This window comes from Echeneis naucrates, unplaced genomic scaffold (genome assembly GCF_900963305.1).
Source record: "Echeneis naucrates unplaced genomic scaffold, fEcheNa1.1, whole genome shotgun sequence".
Classification (NCBI taxonomy): Eukaryota; Metazoa; Chordata; class Actinopteri; order Carangiformes; family Echeneidae; genus Echeneis; species Echeneis naucrates.
Genome location: NW_021780168.1, coordinates 678,051 through 687,632, shown reverse-complemented (window position 1 = coordinate 687,632; position 9,582 = coordinate 678,051). Strand labels below are relative to the sequence as shown.

The following is a 9,582-nucleotide window of genomic DNA, read 5'->3' as shown; positions in this document are numbered from 1 at the left end:
TTGTAGCTTTCTTCCCGTCTACTTCTGGGAATGTGGCCTCATATAGTTCCACACATCACCATCACAGAATATTTCCTCCAGTTTGTCACGCCCCACCTGTCATGTCTCTATTCCCCACCAGTGGGGTGAAGCCCACACTTTAAGAACGACGGCCCTATTAGCATCCAACAGCATCACTGAGACAGGAGCAGCACAGGGAAAACAGTGCTGCTGAAAAGCTCCTGACATTTTTCAGCTAAATGATGAGACATTCAGTGTGTTAGAGGATGGTTTTGATCCATCAACCTCTGGGTTATGGGCCCAGCACTCTGCTCATAGCTGGCTGAGCTGCAGTCTCCTCTGATGCTGTGGGTTCAAACCCCTCCCCTGACAGCCTGTGCTGAGATGAGAAACATTACAGTCAGCCAGCGTTTGTGCTTGCATATGAAATCATGTATGTTGGGCAGGGGGCACCAAGATTTGAACTGGGGACCTCTTAATCTGCAGTCAAATGCTCTACCACTGAGCTAAACACACACAGCCCATCACTGCAGATCAGCAGGTCTGACTGAAAACATACTGTAAAGTATGAACCACAGGGGTCAGACTGAGACTTCTGAAATGTTTCTGAAATGTTTCATAAATAGACTGAACAGGTGAGGGCTTTGGGACGGGGCTCACTGCAGCATCTGCTGTTGATAGCTGCAGAACGATGTGCACTTTCCTGTCAGTTCCTCCACAAAAGTCTCCATTAACTCCAGGAACAGTTGCTAAATTTAATTAAAAGGACACAAAGTTGGCCACACCGTTGACACTGATTGAAGATTATGTTCAGCTGGTGTCTTGTCAGGATACTTCAAGTAACACAGACAGCAAAGTTCACACAGATACATGTGGTTCCATGGTGTTATCAAGAGCTGAAGCTGAAGCAGATGAAAAGCTATGTAGTAAATTTCTACCAAAAGTTAAGTGAGGAATCTGATAGGATGTTGCCGTGGTGATGGTACCTGTGGAAATCAGAAGTAAAGCACTAATCCAATCCTTCCATTCTTGTTTCTACACACATTGCTGAAAGTGAAACTGCTTCCGCACAACAATAAGGTTGTGGGTTCAGTTCCCGGCCTGGAGCTGCATGTAGGGTGGAGCCAGGTGATCAGAATGAGGATGCAACTTTAAGGAGGAGATTGGAGTTGTTCTTTGGGTACTCAGACAGGAAGTGTAATTTGTCCTAACATGTAGCATGATTCTTGTGCTGGACGTCAGGAGTGAAGGCAGGAACTCCAACAGTCCATCCAATATGACCAGGACTGTGGCAGCAAAAAGAAGAAGCATGAAACCAGAACGTGTTGTGACAACAACAAACCATTGTTGGCAGGATTTGAACCTGCGCGGGGAATCCCCAAAGGATTGCAAGGCCATCGCCTTAACCACTCAGCCACAAGAACCACGCACACCCATGCCAGCATTACTCAGCATTTTCCAGCCAAGATATCTGAGAATTGGACACTTTGTTCACAGGGAGACAAAAAGTGCCCAAATTAGCTGATTAGTTTTCATTGACAAGAAACAAACTGGCTGTGATGGGATTCGACCCCATGCCTCCAAAGAGACTCAGAGAGCCTTAGTCCAGCACCTTGGACCGCGCGGCCACACTACCACTGTACGGATGTCTAAATTCGTGCTGGATGTTCACCACCGACAGTGAAGGTTTCAAATCCAGTTCAGTCCAAATAGTTTCACTTCTGTTGTTGCTTCTGTCGGCAGAACTCAAAGGTATCTGGCAGGACCATGATTGTCTTTTAGCTTCATTGACAGAGTGAACTCTACTGTGGAGGTCATGACAAAAAAATGGGAGGAGTCTTTGATCTCTTTGATGTCATTAGAACCTTTGTGACATCACGGAATCAGCATCTCCTTTGATGGTTACTGATGGAACAGGAAAAGGTCCGATCCTGATATAATCCACAAGTATGCCTTTCTTTGTTTGTGTGTTAAAAAGACACTGCACTCTCTCTGACCAGTCAGTTAACTGTCACAGTCTTCATGTCTCCCTTTGCAGCATCCTTAAGTTTTGTGGAAGAGGTGAAACCAAACCAGATACTATCCAGCAAAAACAGCTGAGTAGAGTGCTGTGGATTTGAGCCGGTAACAGGCTGAATGATTTCAATGCAGATAAAGGTTGTATATGTTGGCTGGTTAAAGCAACCTGTGTTAAAATCCAAGCAGTTCCTTGTTGCTAAAGTCAGATGTTGTAGAAATAAACTACTGTTGGGTTTTCATCAACTGTAGTTCACAATGATCAAAATTATAGATATGACAGACTTTACTTTACTTTTTAACCACCACACCCACTTTCTGTCAAAGTGGGTGTGGTGGTTAAAAGGTACTGAGACTTCCAGCGGCTTGGAAAATGAAGCCAGAGCTTATTTAAGAGCATCAGACTTTTATTCTGAGGATCCAGGATGCAGCTTCTTCCCAATGGCTGTTTTTTTGTCATCACATGTACATTTGTGTTCAGTCAGTAATTTGGTAGGATGACTACACAGGATAAATCACTCCAAGCTGAGTGGATATTTGAGAGATCAGAGTGTTGCACAAGATAAGCACTTCCTGTGTAAAAGGCCACTGAAGGCAGAACCACTGATCAGTCTAACGTTCAGACCACATCTTTTTGACAACAAACATGATGAGGTGGCCGAGTGGTTAAGGTGATGGACTGCTGGACATTGTGCTCTCTACACGTGGGTTGGAATCCCTTCCTCGTCTGTGTTCAGCTCACCTTAGTCTGTCCAAATATTGTTTCTCTTGTCATGATAACACTGTGAGAGATGTGAATTTGAAGCCTTCACTGTGGGACTTTGGAGACTTTTGGACAGAACATCCAGCATTAATGGCTGAATGACTGAAGATCTAACAGATACAACAGTGGTCAGGTCTGCATAATGTATGTTTACCTTGAAACACTGACAGGTCGCATCAACAGCAGGCTGCCATCCACAGTTCATCACTTCTATTTTAATTCCTTCTTCAAATCTTCATTTTTATCATTCACTATGTTTTGCTGTGTTTGAACTTAACGCTTTGATCTACAGAAAGAGGACATGACCTGACTGTGTGTCACATAAATGTATGAATCCAATCTGTTAAAGTGAAGCTGAAATGAATCCTTGTAGCATTAATTGTTCAGCAGCATGACTTGTCATGATACTGAGGTTGTGTCCTGTTTGGGGGTCACCACAGAGGAGGAGCTAGTGAGGACAGGCAGCATTATTAATGGGCTCATCTCATCCAGAAGGTTTCATCAGACAGATCGCTGTTTTAGCTGCTACAGGAGCTCAGAAGCTGTCTGGTTAGCTAAAGCTGCTAAAGCTACTGAACCATCCAGGGGATGTAGCTCAGTGGGCGAGCGTACCGCACAGCTGGGGTAACTGGCAGTGGTGGGATTCAAACCCACGCCACCCAGAGACTGGAGCCTCAATCCAGTGCCTTGGAGTCCCATATGGTCTAGTGGTCAGGATTCCTGGTTTTCACCCAGGCAGCCTGGGTTCGACTTGGGAATTTACTTTACAACAAAGGACCTACCACGAGCATGTCCTGTCATTCTGATGAACGTCTACCACTGATCTACATCCTCTTTGGACCTTTACCTTACCACAGAGACTCTGAGCTACTGCAGAAGAGGAAAAGAAAAACCATCTGATGAAGCCTCCTCTCTGTTTTGGGTGGTGGGTGCATGTTATTCACATGTTATATAGGTGAAGGTTATTCTCAATCCCTCTCACACTAAATCAGATGGCAGAGGTTCCACTGAGAGCTGAACTCAGATCACTGGATTCAAAGTACACAGTGCTAACCATTACACCATTTTAAGTCCTTAAAATATCCAATCATATGCAATTACTGTGTGGCATCTTTTTACAAATGGGATTTTTTTCACAGATAGAAATGATTTCATTGACATATTTCTTTATATTTCAGAAATATATATAGAATTTCTTTTGTTTTTTTCCTTCTCACTCACTCAGAAAAGGACTGCCCACTGCAAGGTGTTCATCACATGACTTGGGTACCAGATCATGGTAACGTGACGTTTCCTGTCATTTAAAACGTCATTAATGTTGTCATTTGGCTGTTTTATATGGTTATATTTATTAGGTTTTATGTAATTACGTTTTAGAAATTGAATATAGAATCCAATTATTTTATTGAAAAGTATAATCCATTATAAATTATTATAAATTAAATTATTATATAGTGCGTGACTTCATTTTTATTTTTTTATTTATGTAAGATGGAAAGACAGCTAAACGGTTGCTCTGGCTGGACAAGGGGGCCGATTTTATCACAACAACTTAATAATGAATTTCAATCATTGGATATTCCTCCTATATCATATTTGGTATCATATTGATTTTAAATGGGTACTTTTTTTGGTTCTTAATGTAACATCAAGCCAGTACATTTAAGAATCATGTGCTGCATTTTGCGTCAGGGTTCAAATCCCGGACGAGCCCTGAGTGTTACGTCGCCAGTGTCAGTGCCTGACCATCATGACTCTGAACAAAGTTTGTCTCCTGTGAAAAGTGGTCAATCAGCACATTTCCATCTGCTCAACACAGCAACAACCACTTTGTCTTGTCCAGAAACTGCAAGAAAAAGCTGTAATACAGGAAGTGATGAGCAGGAACTCCACTGAGAGTGAAGCACTGCTGGGGTTTGAATGCAGGATGTCCTGTTTACAAGACAGACACTTTAAGCAGCAAAGCATCAGTGATGCCAGTTTCTCTGCAGTTTTTCTATAAAACCATGTCTGTGTCAGTCAACGCTTGTGCTCCTCCAGCCGAAATAGCTCAGTTGGGAGAGCGTTAGACTGAAGATGTAAAGGCTCCTGGTTCACTCCCGGGTTTCAGCATCTGAGGTGGTACTGGAGAGAGGTTCAAGCTCTGGTTATTTGACCTATAGAAGCTGCTTTTCTTTCACCTCTACTGCTGAAAGGTGTATTTGGGGACAGATGTATTTAGGTCAACCTTTGACAGCACAAGACTTTCGCTCTTTGTTCGAGATACAGCAACAAGTGAGCTGGTCCCTGGGTGAACTTTGGAGCCTTTTGGTAAACAGAAGCAGGACTGTTGTTGTGTATGGAGCTTTGCTACTTAATTAAATCTAAAACTGTTATGAATGACAGATTTAGAGTGCTAACGATTACACCATGGACCATACAATTTTTTATTGTTTTTGTATTTTTACTTTTATAATTTGATATGTTTTGCTGCGTTTCAACTCGTTAACGCTTTAAGCTACAGAAAGACCAAGAGCAGTCGCACCACACAAGCATTTCAAAATAAAAGCCAATTTATATTAGTTTTATATGAGTTCGAGCCTCATACGGGGCACGGCTTCAGTTAATAATGAGAATTTAGTGGTTGGGACTAGAACCTCAGTTCCTTTAACATGCTTCGATGATATATTTGACTTCTATGGACCATTTCACCGCTCTGCATAGACAAGTATAAAGAATGACACAACAGGTGTCATCTCACTATTTTCCAGTTTAAATGCACAACAGCAGCATCCAGCTTCTCTGTCAGAGAGTTGTGAAGTTCTGTCTCTGCATCAACACCATGAACCACAAAATTTGCAATCTCTGGACAAGAGAAACAGTAATTTTGTGGTTGTTGCTGACCTCCTTAATTTTGTAACCTCTGCCATGAATCTGTACAAAAAAACCAAAGACTTGCTGTGTTTAGTTCACTTGTTGCTGTATCTCCAAAGAGCTAAATTCTTGTGGAGAATGTGGGCATCGATCCCACTATCTCTGACATGCTAAGCAAGCACTCTACCATTTGAGCTAATTCCCCTGCCATTCTAGCAAGGAAGCTAAGCTTTGAGAAAAGGCAGCTTTAACAGAAAAGGCCAAAATAAGGAGCTGAATTTAAAAAAAAAAATGGCCACACTCCCATAGGACTCCCTTGTAGCTTTCTTCCGGTCTACTTCCGGGGATGCAGCCTTGTATAGTTCCAAACATCATCTCCACGGTGTTGGAAATTACTGAAATTACTGCTCCATATTATCCTGCTTAGTCGCTCAACCAAATTACTGACTAAACTCCTGCAGAAGAAGTTACATGAAGTTATCTCAACAACCTTAAACTTCAATAAAGAGGCACTGCTGGGAAGTTGAATGATGGCACGCTGTGTTGTGCTTTGTTGAGCTAAAGATAAAAATAAAAATAAATATAGCTAATAATTATCTTTATTTTCAAATGCTTGTGTGGTGCGACTGCTCTTGTTCTTTCTGTACCTCAAAACGTTTTAAATTTGCTAAACACAAAGGCTGCCCCACTGTCACCATTCAGAGCAGTTGTGAAGATTATTGATACAAATACATACTAAGCCAACAGCCTACCCATTGAGCTAACTCCACTGTGCTAACGTGCTAGCTTGCGCAGGGAGTGTCAAATGCCACTCATGTACATGAATTCACATGCACACACACTCACAAGTTCATGTTGAGGAGTTTGGTCTCTGGTTATCTACTTCTTTTTTACATGTTCATTTTGGAATACATTTTCAGTGCCCAGTTTTATTTTCACTGCAGTTACTCATGTTAACCACTCTGAGACAGTTTTAACAGCTAAAGAGTTTAAAATAAAAATTTCAGGTAAGTAGGAAGCAGTGTTCTTTAGGTCATCCAGAGTTCACCCAGTCCCCCATCTACTCCGAATGAATGAAATGAATTGGCCAACACACATCACAGGAGTACATCCAGAGTACATCTTTTGTTCACACTTAGTAAACACATTTTCTGCCATGCTGATGATACCCTTCCTGTCACTGACCATTTTGAAATCTTGAATTCAGAAATCCATCCCTAAGACTTCCCTCTCCTTTGTACAACACAAATTTACTTTGAGATAGTGTGAGATTAAACCAAACCAAACCACATTTTGGATGCTGATTGGTTGTGTGTCCAAGCAGCATTGGGTTTCTGAAATTTGGATGTTGGTTAAGCGTGGCAGGCAGGAATTCCTCTAAAGAGACTGGAGCCTAAATCCAGCGCCTTGGACTGCTCGGCCACATTACCACATATTGTTGCTGGCTTCCCTGCAATAATGCCACGTCTCACATTTTCTGACCCCTGAAAGTTGTGTCCCAATGTTTGGAGCGGAGAATGGCAGAAAAGCTGTCCTTGAAGTGTCCTGGACACACAAACAACCAGCGTGCAGCATCCAACCTCACAAACTCTCAAACAATATTTCATGGTTCATCATGGTTCATGGTTTCATGGCAAAACACCCAACATACGTGGCTGACCATCATGACTCTTACCAAAGTTTCTTTAGCATATAATAAACTGTCACATTAATGTCCTGAATGTGCTGTGTGTAAATAATGAGGTTAATTAAAAAAAAACAAAAAACGCCACAAACGTTCCATCAGTAACCATCAAAGGAGATGCTGATTCTGTGATGTCACAAAGGTTCTAATGACATCACAGAGACCAAAGACTCCTCCCACCTTTTTGTCATGACCTCCACAGTAGAGTGCACTCTGTTAATGAAGCTCAAAAGGCAATCATGGTCCTGCCAGATACCTTTGAGTTCTGCAGACAGAAGCAACAACAAAAGTGGAACTATTTGGCTTCACATCAACTGCAAGAGCACGTAAGCAACCATTACCAGGTTGGATGTGGTGAATCATCAGCATACAGCAGCTGCTGTTTTCACCCAGGTGGCTCCTACATGGGTTAAACTTGTGACTGTGGTATTGTCATAACATGATGTTCTATCTGTTGTCAACTTTAGTGGTCTATGTCACAAATGTACACATTTTCTGTAGTTGTTGTCCACACTAGGCTGCAGCCTCTTTGTGTGAAAGTTTGTTTGTTGCTCATGCTGATGTGAATCATTATTTTCTCACTTTGGTTCCAGGTTCCATTTTTGTTCTGATCTCCTATTTAAAATTAATAATAATAATGAAGGACCCAGGTTACAGTTTTTTTCTGCTCTCCATCTGATGTTCTTTTCATTTAGAATCCATGCAGGCTGTTAATGATTCATTTGTTTGTGTGTGGGTATTTTTTTCTGAGAATGTCAGATCTTTGTTGTCCATAAAGAAACGATTCAATAAAGATCAGAATGAAAAGGAACATTTCCTCCAGTTTGTCACGCCCCACCTGTCATGTCTCTATTCCCCACCAGTGGGGTGGAGCCCACACTTTAAGAACGGCGGCCCTATAAGCATTCAACAGCATCACTGAGTCAGGAGCAGCACAGTGACAACTGTACACATTACTGGAGAAAGTGATAAATGACATTCTCCATGTTTTCCTGTTAATCAGTGCTGCTGAAAAACTCCTGACATTTTCCAGTTGAAACTTATGTCTCATGATTGGACATCCATCTAAGATACTGCGACAGGTGAACCACCAATCTGTCTGATGACACCACTTGGATGAGAGGCCGAATGTCATTTACAAACAGTTTCTACTAACAGTTACTAACAGAGAGCTCTTGACTTGTTTTGTGGCAAACGATTTTCTTTAGCATATAATAAACTGTCACATTAATGTCCTGAATGTGCTGTGTGTAAATAATGAGGTTCATCAAAACAAAGTCAGAACCAGAGCTCAGGCTGTTGGTACACAAACAAAGAAAGGCATACTTGTGGATTCACAAGATTATATCAGGATCTGACCTTTTCCTGTTCCATCAGTAACCATCAAAGGAGATGCTGATTCTGTGATGTCACAAAGGTTCTAATGACATCACAGAGATCAAAGACTCCTCCCACTTTTTAGTCATGACCTCCACAGTAGAGTGCACTCTGTTAATGAAGCTCTAAAGACAATCATGGTCCTGCCAGATACCTTTGAGTTCTGCCAACAGAAGCAACAACAAAAGTGGAACTATTTGGACTGAACTGGATTTGAAACCTTCACTGTTGGACTTTGGGGAAGTGGGTGGTGAACATCCAGCATGAATTTAGACATCCGTACAGTGGTAGTGTGGCCAAGCGGTCCAAGGCGCTGGATTAAGGCTCCCGTCTCTTCGGAGGCGCGTGTTTGAATCCCACAACTGCCAGTTTGTTTCTTGTCAATGACAACTAATCAGCTGATTCAGGCATTTTTGGTCTCCCTGTGAACAAAAGTTACAGAAGGCAGTGAAAGATGATACCAACACCAGGTGGGCTGAACTAACCGTGGTTGGCAGGATTTGAACCTACCATGCATGTGTTGGCACATCCGTCCCCTCAGAGAGAATCTGCCCTTACAATCTCCTGTCGCACTGAAAATGTATTCTGAAAATATACATATAACAAAGAAGTAGATAACCAGACACCAAACTCCTCAACATGAACAGTCAGACAACCAACTCTGCAGGACAACCACAAGAAATGAAACAAGAGCAGCAGAAAAAAACACCAATCAGGACTGTTCATAAACAACAGGATTATTTTCCAATAGTTCCTCAATAGGACTTAAGATTGAAACCCGTCATGTCAAGCCGTCTCTGATCACTAACATCATTGGCTGGAACTCATATCAATCAGATATTTGGACCATGTGCGTGGATGTTTCTATTTTATATGCTTTTTCCCCTTT

At 41.9% G+C, this 9,582-nt stretch overlaps 1 non-coding gene across 1 annotated transcript; it reads right to left on the bottom strand.

Annotated features, from left to right (window-relative positions):
- Positions 1-1,342: 1,342 nt before the first annotated feature.
- On the bottom strand, positions 1,343-1,424 carry trnaa-ugc (transfer RNA alanine (anticodon UGC)). Its single transcript has one exon. It is a non-coding gene; the product is annotated as a tRNA-Ala (tRNA).
- Between the last annotated feature and the right edge of the window lie 8,158 nt (positions 1,425-9,582).